This window comes from Macadamia integrifolia, unplaced genomic scaffold, assembly GCF_013358625.1.
Source record: "Macadamia integrifolia cultivar HAES 741 unplaced genomic scaffold, SCU_Mint_v3 scaffold368, whole genome shotgun sequence".
NCBI classification, from domain to species: domain Eukaryota; kingdom Viridiplantae; phylum Streptophyta; class Magnoliopsida; order Proteales; family Proteaceae; genus Macadamia; species Macadamia integrifolia.
Genome location: NW_024869721.1, coordinates 169,833 through 185,258, shown reverse-complemented (window position 1 = coordinate 185,258; position 15,426 = coordinate 169,833). Strand labels below are relative to the sequence as shown.

At 37.9% G+C, this 15,426-nt stretch overlaps 1 long non-coding RNA gene across 1 annotated transcript; it reads right to left on the bottom strand.

The window, feature by feature from the left end:
• Positions 1-1,428: 1,428 nt before the first annotated feature.
• LOC122068291 lies at positions 1,429-6,545 on the bottom strand. The gene is made up of 3 exons (XR_006137028.1): positions 6,202-6,545; positions 5,169-5,244; positions 1,429-1,784 (listed from the first exon to the last, which is right to left on the bottom strand). It is a non-coding gene; the product is annotated as an uncharacterized LOC122068291 (long non-coding RNA).
• Positions 6,546-15,426: the final 8,881 nt, after the last annotated feature.

The following is a 15,426-nucleotide window of genomic DNA, read 5'->3' as shown; positions in this document are numbered from 1 at the left end:
TTCTTTTGGTAGGATGTAATGGGATGGCTCATTCTGTTTCAAAATGGGCTTTGTCATACCCGTTTGAGGGTGTTTGGATCCCCCTCTCCCTAGTGATATTTTGAGAATTGCATCGGCATTTTCGCCCCCCTTTTCTTAATAGATTCCCATTTGTACAAAAAAAAAGGGTGAAATTTACATATATCTCCCCTAAGGTTTGATCTAACTACATCCACCCCCTCGTGTTTCAAAAATTACAAATAAACCCAACCTAGCTAACACCGTGAGAAAGGTGTTAGTTTTAAAATGGAAGAAAAACATAAATTCCCTTTTACATATGTGACTAAGGCCCTCTTTGGTATCATTTTTCGTTTTATTTTTTTTCACAAAAATAGTTTTGACTGCATTTGGTATCATTTATGGACATTCTTTCTATTTTAAAAAAATTGATAAAATACAAAAACCAAAAAGAGATCAAGAGTTATTTATGTGTTTTGGCGAAAAATGATTTTCAGTTATTTTTGTGTTTAACTTTAATGAACGCGTGCATAAAATCCCAATATGGAGGGATAAAGTAGTCGTTTGTTTTGTAATTAGAAATCCAAGCCCCCTGTCCCCTCTTTTTCAGTCCAAAATGGAGAAAAAGAGTTATAAGAAAGATAGATTAAGGGAATCTCTTCACCCATTTCTTCAAAAAACCTTTGACAATAGAGATACCAAACTATTTCTCACAAAAAATCATTTTTGTCAGGTAGTTACTAAACCATTTTTACATTTTGATAAAAAAATGGTTTTCATTAATCATTTTTGTTAAATAGGCAAAAATTAAAAAGAAAAATCATACCAAAGAGAGCCTAAAGTAACCAACACGAAATACCAATTTTCTCCTTTCCACTTCTTATATCAAAATCCCCAAATTCCCCAAACACTTTGAGTTTTGAAACCTACCTTGTTTGGCCCCGTATTTCCCAGCGAAGGAGACATTTGAGAGGGAGCCAGTTCCAGCAGTAGCATCGGCAATGGAAAAGAGGAGTAAGTGGCATAGCCTCTTTAAGCACGGCATTCCGATATTACTAGAACAAAATTTCTCTTTTACTACGGAAAATTTCCATCGCAAAAAAAAAATACCACAGTAATTGTACTATAGACGATGGCTAACATCCGTCGCAAGTCCGTCATTAAGATAGGTGTCATATCTGGTTACGACAGAATTATGGGGTGCATAGATTCAGGTTATTAACGACGGACTTATTATACCATAGCTTAAAATCAAACGACGATAATTTACCGTCGTATAAAATTGTTTATTGCTACGGACGTATATTTTTACAACGGCCGTTGAAAAAAGTTGCTATTTACTATGGAAATTTATTTCTGTCGTTAATAGTATACATTTAAAAAATATATATTTATATTTACCTAATAAATTCTTGTAATAATACATCCACAAAAAGAAAACAGAATATACAATTTATTTCTCAATATACAAAATACACCAAACTCTCAGGGCCTGTTCATTCGCTAGGATGAAAGCAAGAGACACAATGTCCTGAACCTACTTATGGCAAACACATATCATAGACATACTTCATAATTCATGGCCAGTTTATATTGCGAACCATTAGTAAATAATATGTACACAGTTCCATTTAGAAAATTTCAACGAAATGTTCTGCTTGATATTATAGCTAAAAGCTCTACAATCTTTCATCCTTCATGACCATATGCAAAAGGCTTCATTTTTCAACCGGCTGCATTAATTCCAGGGGATCTTTGAGTTAAAGTTTTCGCTGCCATTTCATGTTCTGCAGAAACATGAATGAGATACAGTGAGAAATGGATTCTGTGCAAATGAGATTCTGAATCTTTCTTTACCATGTTATATAAATATAGGCCAATACACTGTCCTTTGCCAATATAGCAGCATACTTAGCTGCATTAATTCAAAAAGAAACAGAAGATGGTCAAACTTGAGATCATTTTCACAAGTATAAAGAGTTTATCACCACCTTGATAAGGAAACCAGGATTCGACTCTCACCATGCCACTTCAGAAAATTAGAGGTATGGCAACTGATCTAGAAAGATCACTTACAGCTGATACTAAAATAAAAATTAAAAATTAAAAAGAACATGTGTCATGGGTTCAAGTAGTTGCTGATTTACATCTTAACTATCCCCTTCCCCCATCCATCCCACACCCCACAAAAAAAAAAAAAAAAAAAAAGATATTAAGTACAAGGAGCGCTTAGGAAACTCCACCTAGTAGAGTTGGAGGAGATTAGGAATGACGCCTATGATAGTGCTCGGATTTACAAGGTCAAAACCAAAGCCTTCCATGATAGAAAAATTCTTAGGAAATCTTTTCAAGTTGGCGACAAGGTTTTGTTATATAACTCAAGATTGCATTTGTTCCTAGGTATGTTGCGTTCCCGCTAGGATGGACCTTTTATTGTGCATAATGTTTTCTCTCATGGTGCTGCTGAGATTTTGAATCCAGGACCTAGTGAGGTGTTTAAAGTGAATGGACAACGTTTAAAGCCATACATTGAGCTACCATCTATGCCTGTGGAAGAGGTAATGGATCTCCATGAACCTCTATACTCTATGCCAGAATGATCATATTTGGTAACCCCTCTCCTTCATCCTTATTTTTTTTTTATTATTATTATTTTTCATGCATTGAGGACATTGCATCCTTTAAGTATGGGGGTGGGTGATAGTTCATAAGTTAAATCTTGACTTAGGCTTAGGTATAAGTTTGCATCCATTTTGAAAATTTTGTCAAATTCTTATTGTGAAAAGAAATTGAAAGAGGTGATTTTGGCACCTTGTGCTTTGAAGTCATAAAAGTCTTGTAATGAGGAAAAGAATTTGAATACTACCCGAGGTAAGCTTTAGCAAAAAAAAGAAAAAAAAAAAGCACTATCTCCAAAAGAGGGCTGACTGTATGTTTAATCTTAGTTACACGAGTCCTGGTTGGGAGTTAAGACTGGGACCGGGTAATCTTGCATGATTTACATTTTGCTCTTTAATCTAGTTTTGGCCTGTAGCCTTTTTGGCTCGAGTAAGTAAGCTTGAGGGGTGTTTTCAACCTAGTTCATTAAAGCTATCTGGTTTGAGAGTAATTGGCCTAAAATGCGTTAAATAAAAAATGGACCATAATGGAAAGCTTAAGAGGTCAAGACGCACGGATTGGAGTAAGTGGTTAAATAAAAAATGGAGCAAGTTGTTAAAAAGAAAAGTTTTGAGCTTACACTGCATCAATTTCTGATTCAGATATATGCGACCATAATGGTTTCCAATGCTACTTAGTAACTTGGGTATTTGGTGCAAGCCTTGTATGTCATTCAGGCCAACTGTAGTGGAGGAACAATTGAGTTCATTAACTAATGAAAAGAATGTACAATGGTAATATAAAGTGCCCAGGTTTATGTCTAACCCGAGCTAAGGTCTTTTGTAACCTAGAAGATGTTCTTGGTCAAATCTCTATGGAGTGGTGTTGGTGAGAAATAGAGTGAACACAATAAAGAAGCTCCTTAATTGGGAGGCATGATAGTTCCACAACTTGGAGTGAGATAATAAAGTTCAAAGTATGGGGGTCTATAAGAATCTCAATCTCAAAACTTAGTTATCATGCTTATTGTCAATTTTAGAATGGATGTATTCTTTGCCTATGCTTAGGAAAGGATCAACTAACATTTGAATTATGTGTGTATATTCCCTGCAAACACTCACGAGACACAACTCGTCCACTAGGGTAACCTAGGGGTTTAAAGGCTTGTTGTACATGCTAAGTGCAATCATGATTCCTATGAAAGTGAGTTAGGTTTTCGTTTTTTTTAGTTTAGTTTTTTTTTTTGGTTGCTCGAGGACTAGCAAAGATTAAGTATGGGGGTATTTGATGAGCATATTTATAAGTGAGTTTAGGCCTTTAATTCTTATGTTTTTAATTATCACACCCTTCCCCAAATATGGCTAAGGTATTCGTTATTGGATACCCAACCCAGTCAGCCTGACAATACCCAGGATCATAGATGTAGTACGATAACCAAACCCATTTCCCAAGTCACCTAATAAATCAGAGTACGCATATAAGATCCATAAAACAGAAATAAGTATGTTGACTAGACTATTGTGATATCAACTAATTTAATTAAAGTCATAAATCCATTCACAAGTAATATAAATATTCACAACCTTACATACAACACATTCTGCAATAATACACTCTATACACATTGCTTAAATCATCTGTCCAGCAAGTGTCCAACAATTACACCTGCATATCTAAACTGTGTTTGTCGTGCCAAAGCTCCAGTTCCATTATCTAAAAAGAAGATATCAATAGGGTTGAGCTACACAGCTCAGTGAGGGGTGAGCATGCAAGCACACATATATACATCATGAATGCCATCACAAGCTCACAATATCATACCACATTATCCATATGCAAAATCCACATGATTCATTTATTAGTCTATTTTCCATTCTAATTACTAAGTTTCAGTATCTATGGGTATAAGTGCTATAAGCAACGTAGGTGGCATTCCCTACCCTATACGTTAGACCTCAGGAATACAACCTCGTTGCAAGTAAGAGTTAGGCAGTCCCGGTTAGAGCCTCAGTCCTTCATGTGTCTGAAAACCATGGGTACAGTACGTCGTATCATGTTGTGCCCTCTTTGGATACAGTACGTCATACCCGGGTGTAGTAGTCCTGTACAACATACCACCGAGTGGGATTAGCCAATACCTCACCCCCTAGTGGCAAGGGGTTATAGCACTAGGGATGTGAGCCTAACCATATGCAGTCTACATGCATCCATAGCATCCATGCATACAACTGTGGCCATAGCTGTAAGACTGACCTCTGAGCCCATAGTACCGAACAGAACCCCGTCCACACCATGCCACAGATTGTCATTATTACACCCTTTTTCAAATACGTACATCTGTGATCCCAGCTATAAGACTGACCTCTGAGCCCACGATACTGGACAGAACCTCAGCCACACCGTGCCAAAGACTATCAATATTACATCCAACACCACACCGCTATCATAGTAGGCATCCACAAAACCACGATCACATCCATGTCGGTATAACATAATAGTCATCACATACCACATGAGGATGCAAAATTGAAAAGATAGAAACACTTCATCAAAGAAATCTAGCACTCACTCACCTGAAATTCCCAATTCTGGTGTCTTTCACTAAATTTCCGATCTCGCGAATCCTCACCAGGTATACATATCAGGTTCCTATTTATCAAGTTACATGTAAGTCAATTTACTGACATAGTTATTTGCAAATTATCATTCCTAGGTTCCATTTGGATTCCTGTATTCAGATCCAACTGCAACTGAATTCCTTCTTGTCCAATTTAGAGGGCATTCATCCAACCCACATAGTCATTAAGTTCATTCTTGGCTTATTGGGCTGGCCCTACAGGTATTTAATTTTTATTTATCCTCTTGGGCATGTAGGTGTTGCCTGGGCTCAAGGAAACACTTGAATGATGGGATAGGGGCAATACGGTCATTTCAACCTCATGCCTTCTATCATCTTTTCTACCAGTTTTCCTTCTCCCGTTAACTCATAAGCATGGCCACACAATGTACAAATAGTCATGAGCAAGTCAGAACACAGACACATAGACATAGGCCATTCACTAGCAATAATCCCTTAACAGCCCTATGCTATCAGGCCCTAACCAGCTGGCCAGGTTGCCTTGGGCTCTCTAGCTGGTTGCTTGGCAGAATAGGCTATTCTCAGCTTATCAGCCAAGCTCCTTGTTGTATCACTTTGCTCTGGCAATTCTAGTCTCAAATTGGCATCTTACCCATTTCAATTAAACTTTCTACATCTAACAAGCAATTTTACCAATTCAATTTGGGTCCCCAGACACTGTTTTAGGTAGCTTGGGTTTCACTTTACGCCAAATTCTTCCACCAGCATTTCGGCTTCTTGTTATGATAATCCCTCGACTAAATTAGACCTGTGTGGAGGTTAATTCCACCTTCAATTTCACTTAATTCCACTTAATTTTGGAAAAGCCTTATGAATTAGGGTTTCCAGAACAGTGAAACAGTAAATCGGGTCTCAATTAGGGTTCTTACTTTAGGGCTTTCATGGTGAAAGGTAATACCTAACTCCCACATGAAATTTCCTTAATTAATTGCATAATTAAACTACCCCTAACCCTGGACGAATCTTACCCTAGCTCAATCCACTGGGTCGGGTTGGAATTTATTATCTCTCTTGTTTTCTCGGGGGTATGTAGGCAACTCTATCATCAGCCATGCAACTCTGAATTCCAAGTCCCAACTGGAGCAACATCTTGGCAGCATCCTCTTACTGTGAATAGCACAAGGGAGTGCATGCATGGCAGCAATAGCACTCATAATAGCAGATGCAGCAACAGTAGAGGGCTACTGAACTCCTTTCTCTCTCTCCCTTCTTTTCCTTTCTTCTTTCTTTCTTTCATTCTTCCTTTCTTTCATTCTTCCTTTCCTTCTTCTTCTCTTTCTCTGTTTTTATTTATGCACAATAGCAAATATGAGTCACAGCTGACTCTCCCCCCCCCCACCCCCTTTTATAAGCTAAATAGGCAAAACCCCTTTTTTATAAAGGAAATTTTTCTACCCCTTTAATCTAAAATATCTTGTGATAGAAAATAGAGGTGAATATGAAACCACATGCATTAGGGCCATTAAATATATCTCTAATCATGGTAGAAATGGGTGGAATAACCCTACAAAGTAGTGGGGCCCACAAAGGAAAAATGCCAAATCTGGGCATGCTGCCAGTACAACTGGCTGGCTTGTTGGCAGGGGCCTATCCCACCGGTTAGCCCTTTCTGGCTTCCTTGATGTCCTGCCTTCACCCCATGATATCCTATCATGGGTGGGACCTTCCCAACACCTAAACTAAATCAATTCCCCTACCTGTCCATCACTTTCTCTCATCCACCCATTCTCATCATTATCTTTTAACTTCTGGCTATAATTCATTACCACCACCTGCAAGACTCAGGGAGTTCTGAATTTAGGATGTTACATTAATGCTTGAAATGGAACTAGTCGATGTGTTTGTTTGTATTTTTAGGTTTTAGTTGCATTCTTGTGGAAGAGGGAATAAGAAGCTAGGAGCTTAAAAGAAGAAGATCAAAGGAGAAATTGGAGTTGAAAATCACTCAATTTATTAAAGGGGGGCCAGAACAAGTTAAAGAAGAACCAGTGTTGAAGACCCGAAGTCCAAGTTTTATTTTCATACACGTAGTTGGCCAGACCATTGAGAAGAGAAGTGTAGGGGCATAATGATAATTTTAAAATTTGAGTTCTCTGCAATATATTGGATATTGGGCTTGTTTGATTCGCAATTTAAAATGATACATCTTTAATTCTTGGGTCGGATCAGTCCGAAGTCAGGATGAAAAAATATAGCCAAAAATTAATTTGGACTCAAGTTAGAATGTGAATTATTTTTTGGCTTTGAATTAATTCAAACAAATTAACTTATCCACGTCAGCCTCTTCTCCTCTTCTCACTTGCGTTACACTCTCTATCACTTCTCTTTGGGCCCGTTTGATAATGTTTTTGCCGTTTCTGTTTCAAGAAACGGCAGAAACATTAATTTCCATTTTTAGAAACAGAAACAGAATTGAAGGTGTTTGATATGTCATGTTTTTGGAAGTCGATAGTAACCAGCGAAAGAATGGCCATAAGTCATTTTCAGATTCACCTGGGTTGTTTCTTGAACCATAAATAAGTAGAAATTTCTATTTCTATTTCTGAAAACAAGTGAAACGAAACTGTTTTATCTAACGCTTTTTGTTCCGTTTCTGCCGTTTCTGGACACAGAAACAGCAGAAACACGTTTCTTGAAACGTTATCAAACGGGCCCTTAATTTCCCTCACCTTTCTCTAACTTTCTCTCATCCATCCCATCACACCCTCTCTTTGACCTATCACATCCAAACAATCATTATCACATGGGATTCCCATTCCTAAACCACTTCTCTCTTTTGAATCCTTTTCATAATGGGACTTTTTCTATTTTGATGGGAGTTGGACGTACCCCACCTCTTCTATAAAGAGAAAGCTTTGGATGGGCAAAATATACAATATGGGCAGAATATAGGCAGAAGCATTTTTTTTCATTGTAATTTCTTTTTCTTCTTTATTAAATCTCTTTAGTTTTTCTTCTTTAAATTGTAATATGCACTTAGAGTTAGGGATTGAAGATTGAAGTCAAAAATAGGATTAAAGTTTCATTTTTGCATTGGATTGTCAACTTCCTCTAACAGGAAAGTTTTTCTTCTTTTTAATTATTTTTTCGCAATTTATTTAATAACATTGTCATGTTCTTCATGGTTTTCATCTTATGATTTTTATTTCATGGCTAACTAGACACCCCATTTGGGAATATGATGAAACCATGAGAGAGGAAGAATTGATGATCAAAGTTTATTTAGTCTAAGCCATACATTAGATGCTTCTTTGAAGTCCATGTCATCCATTGGCTGGAACATATGCATTGTTGATGCGTATCTCTTGTGTCTCTTTACATGTTTTTATCATTACATGTTTAATGAACACTACTCATAGGACATGTTAGCATAGTCTGCCGCATCTCCTATAGACCTAGGCCATTATTTCATGCATTGATTTTATGTTTTGTTCATGATTTTAATCTAATTTTATGGTGGAATCTTATTCTCAAGTGGCATCTCTATTCTATTCATCCATATCATTCTTCTTCTTCTGTAAGTTCTAATTGTGTTGGTTAGGTTTCAATTTTAATTTCATTGTTGTGAGTTTATTTTCTTAATTCCATTTTCTATTTAATTCCCTTCTCTATTTGTGTTAGGAAACAACTTAGGTCCCTAGTGTAGATACGAATTCATATTCCTATTTTTAGTTAAATTTTGCTTGAGTGCGCGCTTCGCCTTAATTAAGAGTGAGAAATCGATAATCTCGGCCTCCCTGAGATCGACCCATGGCTACAGTGATACTGTGTGCTTGTGATTAATTTTTTTATGACAACAAATTGCTTTGGGTCAATATCAATAGGATCCTGTATACTGGCAAGAGGCTTGAGTACAGCTTCTCTGTGTGACGGGGAAGCCATCAACAAACTCTAAATGGAAATATTGGCTTGTGCCTTCTTAAGCTATGTCCATACAGGATTCTCTGGTTCTGTACTGAGATGCTTCTCTATTGCCCCATTTGTTTTGGGTTGCTCCACCACCAATGATTTGTTTTTGAACTCTTTGCTGCTCCGTATTTCCATTATACTCATGGGTTTTTTTATGATGATTTCAGTGGAATACTCCTCAGGTTCATCATCACTGTCAGTAATGGTAATGATCCCAACCATAGGGGCATCAGGATCTTTAGGTTTTTTTCTTCGGACCTGGGGAAGGGAGTCGAGGTCCTTCACAAATGTCACAAGCTCGGGCTCGCACCTTCTTTATTGCATTAAAAACATGCCGGAGCCCTGCATCTAATGCTTCTTCTAGCGTGTCATTCTCCCCTATTTCTTGGAGGAACTTTCCTTGCTCAACATAATAGTCTTCACTAATAGCTAAGTCACACAACATTTTGTTATTCTCATCCAGCTGATCTTCCATCATGCTCAAGAGTGCTATTATTTCTACCAGCCATTCTTCCTCAGCCACCTCTAACTTTTTCTTCCTCATCCTCATCCAACCATTCTACCTCCACTTGGATAGACTATGCTAGGTGAATGGCATCGGTGGGATCCACCATCCGGCCATCCCCATCTATGGCAGAGATTGGGTGACCAATCGTATCATCAGAATCATCAAATTCCTCATAATCGGACTCCCCCTCTGTATCGCATATTATGTGAATCAAACAAGCCTCGTCCTTAATTTGTTCCCCAACTGCTAATGCCATGACTACTTTGAGTAATTCATTGATCAATTCTTCAACTATGGGTGCATGGCTTTCTCCTGATTCAACAGGGTGTATCAATGGGTTAGGATCCTTCTCTGATTTTTCGTCACCTGAGGAATTTGCTAACCCAGTTGATGAGGTATAATCTTATGACTCTAGAAACACATCATAATCATCCATCCTTCCTGGTTCCAGAGTGCGGGGATTATGTACTATCCCTGGGATATATGCGAATTGGGAGTCAAGGTCCTCTGACGGGGTCGATGGGTATGAAGTGGGATGTATGATGGAGATGTGATGTATGAAGTTAGGTATTCTGATGGAGATAATGGGTAATGTAAGGGTGATGGGGGATATGATCTAAGGTGGTATGATGGAGAATCTGGTGGCGGTGAAGGGGTATGATGAATAGGTGATGGAGGGATCTAGATTATATGGGCTTCTGGTGGTGGAGGGCTAAGTGGTGGTTGACCCATGACTCCCAACTCTTCTTCATCAATGGCTTCTTCAACTTCTCTTTTCATTCCCCATACTTTGCTCCCATAATCCTTCTGTAAACCTGGGAATTCATGAGATCTCCTCTTTTCTTTGGTCGGATGAGCCTGGTTGGATCCTCCTGACCTTCTTCTTCTTCTTCTTCTTCTTTTCTTCTTCTTCTTCTTCTTCTTCTTCTTCTAACATATTGACTATCCCATGTTCTAAGAGTGGGTTGGTGGTGACATTGGGAGACTGCTTGGCTTTCACTTCTATTGTACTAATGTCCACTAAATTCTGACACAGTATGCCGCAAGTTGAAGCATCGATCTGTAGTATGACCTTTTTGGTTATGGTAAGCACAATAATCATACTCTCTATACCAGATAGGCGGGGGATCACTTATAGGTTTAGGAGAAATTGTGCCCAAAAGACCTTGCTTCCCCAACTTCTCATACACCGTGGCCAACGACATTCCCAAATCCGTGAATTGCCTCTTGGGCCACACAGCCCCTTGGGTTGTGGGATCTGCTTGTATAACAAATGGTTATGACTGAGACATTGCCATAGGTGGTGCTGGCTGTTGGAATACATTCACTATGCTTGTCTCTGAACTCTTATCGTGCCTAAATTGTGTGTTCTTCCCCCGGATCTTGGGGCACTACCTGATACTGGGCATCCCTTAGCAACTTATTTTTAATGCGGGTGCCCGTGACTATCAAGGCATCAAAAAGTCTATAAGTGCTAGTAGTAAAGGACATCGGAAGAAGGCTTGGAGAGATTCTCAACTAGCATCTCTACTTACTCTGCCTCAGTAGGATGATTTGCAATTTTGGCGGCCTTGTCACAAAACCTCATCCTAAATGCTTTGAATTCCTCCTTTGGTTATTGCCTCAGGGTCTCCAACTCGCGTCGCTTGACATCGAATTTCGTATTGTATGAGTACTGTTTGGTAAAGGCTTGCACGACAGTCCCCCAATTCTGAGTCTGTGCGGGCTCCAATTGTGTTAGTCATCTCAAAGCCAGCCCTAAAAATGTCAACATAAATGCTTACCCCATCTACTTGTCTGTAAGTTGCCATGACTTAGCGATACTCACGAAAACCTTCAAATGTGCCTTGGGGTCCCCAGTCCCATCGAATCGATTGGTCTACCACTTGAATTTCTCGAGAACCCATGCCCCAAAGAAGAAACTAATCTCATTGGGATCCGTAGCCTCCCCCCTCCTGGCTCTTACTCCGAATCAGGCCTTCTAATTTTTTCAGTTCTCTTATCTTCTTTTCCCTTTCCGTTTCTGGAAGTTCACTTTGTATATGAGCGACAAACTATTCTTCTTCTTCCTCAATAACAATCCTGGGCAGAGCCTTAGGTATCGTAGAGGTTCCTGTTGGTGTGGTACCCTAGGCTGCTCTGGCTCTCCTAAAATACGGTCCACCATTGTTGGGTTCCTAGCACCATTCTCATTTAGATTGGGGGTAGGATCAACCCTAAGTGGGTTCCTGATCTCCTGTAGGATCTGTGCCAAGTTCTTCCTAAATTCTGCCATCTCAGCTTGCATAACTTCCAAGGGATGAGCCCATGCTAGCTTTGATGCAATCACCACTGACTGGGTCCCTAGTGAAGGCTTCCATTCTGACCGGGATCTGACTTTTTGATGAAGGATTGTCTGACCGGGGTGATACTGGACTTAGGCAAGTCAACCGACTACCCTAATGAGTCCACATGGATGACGGGGAACCTATTGGGCTTGGAATTGTGCCTAATCCACAAAGAAGGCTTGGCTTTAGATTTTTTTTTTTTGCAAACAAGCATTTCATACAAGGTTAGTACAAACATGGGTGATCTTAGTAAAAAGTGATCTTATGGGGTATCCTACATCATCGGGTTTTGCTTCCTGTTATATATCCCACTGGACAATCCCTTCCCTTCTGGATGCTCGTGGAATACACCCCCTTGATGATTCAACATAACGCACAATTTGATGGGAACCACCTCAGAATCATACATACCGATCCAAATGAAATGAATTAATCCGAATAATTCCTGAATCCGAATTTAATAAATCACGTTCATATTTAAGAAAATATAACGACAATTGTCTAGTGCAGTTGGTGAGCTATGGTGGACAAAAAGCCTACGCTTATTAGGGGATCTCTTGGCTAATATTTACTTCACCTCCCTACCTATCAACAAAATATGTCTTGAAACTCAAGTCATTTTCTAAATCATTCAACCAATAACAACCATAACAACTAAGCCTTTTCCCAAGTAAATCCTAAATCATTAAACCAATTTCACCTCACTTTTTTTTTTCCCACAAGGGTGTTTCAGGTTTCAACCCACTAGTTCACCCATATAGTATCAGAACCACATTTGTATCAATACCATAGGAGATTACCTTATCCAAAAATCAGGTTTGGTTTTATAGTTTTTAACAATGTCATTGATGTTCGAAGTAGTACATTTGGCTTGATTAACTTTTTCCACTAAATTGCATGGGTCAGCCTTTAGTAGCTAATTCATAAATGGGAATTACTCTGATTCATGAGACTTGGACAATGATTTGAAATTCCAGGACTCAATTTAGTTGAATTATGGTGATGTAATTATTGTTATGCTTTTGTGGATGTTTTGTTTTGTTTTGTTTAAAGTATTTTTCCTTGTTTTGCATAGATCATGGAATGAGTTGAGTTGTGGGCTAAATGAGAACATTGATCAGGTTTTGATTATAGTGCATACTTGAACTACTTTAATTTGAACCACATCTTTTTTACTCTTCTATATCTTAAGTATATATGCTAATTGGTTGATATTACACATACAATCATTTATAAAAGAAAAATTACTTGCACCACCCCTAATTGAAACCTTATATGAGATATCACCCTAAATTTTCAAAAATATCTAGTACGTCCCCTATTTTGTGAATGAAATTACACTTAAATCCATTCCGTTAGATAAAGAACATTAAGTGATGACTACACGTTAAGTGATCATTTTAAGTTCTCAGAAGCTACCTTGTATTCAAGTTATTGGGGATACACTCTTTCAAGTAGGTTATCGGTTAAAGATTCTTTCCCGAAAATAAGGAATGTTTTTTTATGCCTCTTCCCTTATGCGGACCTTGCGTTGGGCGGGAGATATATAGAGTGAGAGATAGTGAAATAGAGAAGGGAAGATACCGGAGCGGCATAGTGTGAGGGAGAAGAGAAGAGAGCGAGAGAGAATAGCTTCTTTCCTCAGTGATTTCTGGGTCGATTCAGAAATGACGATTGACGAGTCATAGTGGGAATGGAGCCAATGCGCAGGGTTTCAAGAGTCTTCTAGTCAGTGAAAAGTGATCTAATGTAAAATTTACCAATTTGTCCTCGTTATCCAGCCGTTGGGAAACTTGTTCATGTACCAAATACGAAGCCACTTTGTCTTTTCAAAAACCGCAGGGACATCCTTGGTCGTTCCTTCCAAACCCCAAACGTGGACGCTAAAGAACCTACTGGGACCGCTAACGACGGTAGAGGTTCAAACTGAGCGGGTTAGATCTAGTCCAAATTAATAAATCCGAATTTCTTGAGAGTATCATATTTGAAAGCTAGCTTAAGATTTTGAAATATAAGATCTCTCTTAGACAAAATACTCGGATAATGGACCCACATAAGATTTAAAATAGAACCTTTCATGAAATAATTATTAAATTAAATATTTTTTAACCATCTTTAAAATTATGAAAAAATTTAATTGTTTAGTCTAAAAACTTGGGCAGCTATTAAATTCTCCAAATAAAACGCGAATAATTCGGCCGAATAGAATTTTACCGAATTTTACGAATAATTCGGTCCAAATCTGAATCAAATAAAAAATTCTGAAAAATTCTCGAATTTTATATATAAAAAATCCTTTAGAAAATTGTGTGATTATTATGCATTTATTATCCTAATGTTACTTTTCTTCTTTATTTTAACAAAAACCGACAAAACTTATCTTTCCTAACGTAATCTCTCATACTTCTACAATAATAATAATAATAATGATAAAATCTTTCACCCCATTTTGGTTTGACTAAGTCTTACAGTCGTTACTTTCGCTCTAGTTTTTAAGGTGAACATGCATGGTGGGTGACGTGGGTCTAGCTGAATTTGTGTTCAGTCTCTCATTCTCTAATTCAATTATTTGAGTAATAGGAAATGAATTTAGAAAAAAAAAAGAGATGACTAAATATAATATTTTTATCTTTAAAATTTAAAATTTTAATTTTTATATCATTTTTATGTTACGTACGTATGATAACTGATATATAATATGAAACAAGTATTGCATATATTAAAAATAACATCCGAATTTTTTGTCCCTTTTTTTTTTGTAAACGAATAATTCCCGAATCCGAATCCCAACTCGAATTTTATTATCTCCATTTTTTTTATCGAGATAGAGCGGGAAAGTTCAACAACATTAGCCAAAAAATTAAAGTCTTGCACTTTAAAAATTAGCCGAATGATGCTTTCAGCCCTCTACATCTGTCTCAACTGAAAATCTCAACAATTATGTCTCCTACCAATTGCTTATAAAATTTTAATGCATTTAAATTTGAGTTTATATGTCGGCTTCTATTGTTTTGTGGCTTATAGTCGTTAGGGATCATAACACTCATAACACTCTGAGCTCCGCCTACTCACCCTTCAATTTTTGTCAGAATACTGACTTGTAAAAAATTATGAGTACTTGTCATATATGAGATCTGCCAACACAGCTCAAATGGTGATCGCTCAATCAAAAGCTCATGAGTTCACATTAGCAAAGATAGTAAATAGTCAACCAACAAGGAGAGCCACCAACCACTATATAAAGAAGACTTAAATTGATTTTTAGGGTAAGACACTTACAACACTCAGAACTCTATCTACTCATCTTTATACTTTTATCAGAATACTGACTTAGGCATCGGAGACTTCTTCCTGGGGTTAACCTCCGAGCCAGTTTCTTATCTGTGGTTTACAAGTTCTAACTAAATAGGAAACTTCATCAACATTAGCTGAACACTCGAAGACGAGAA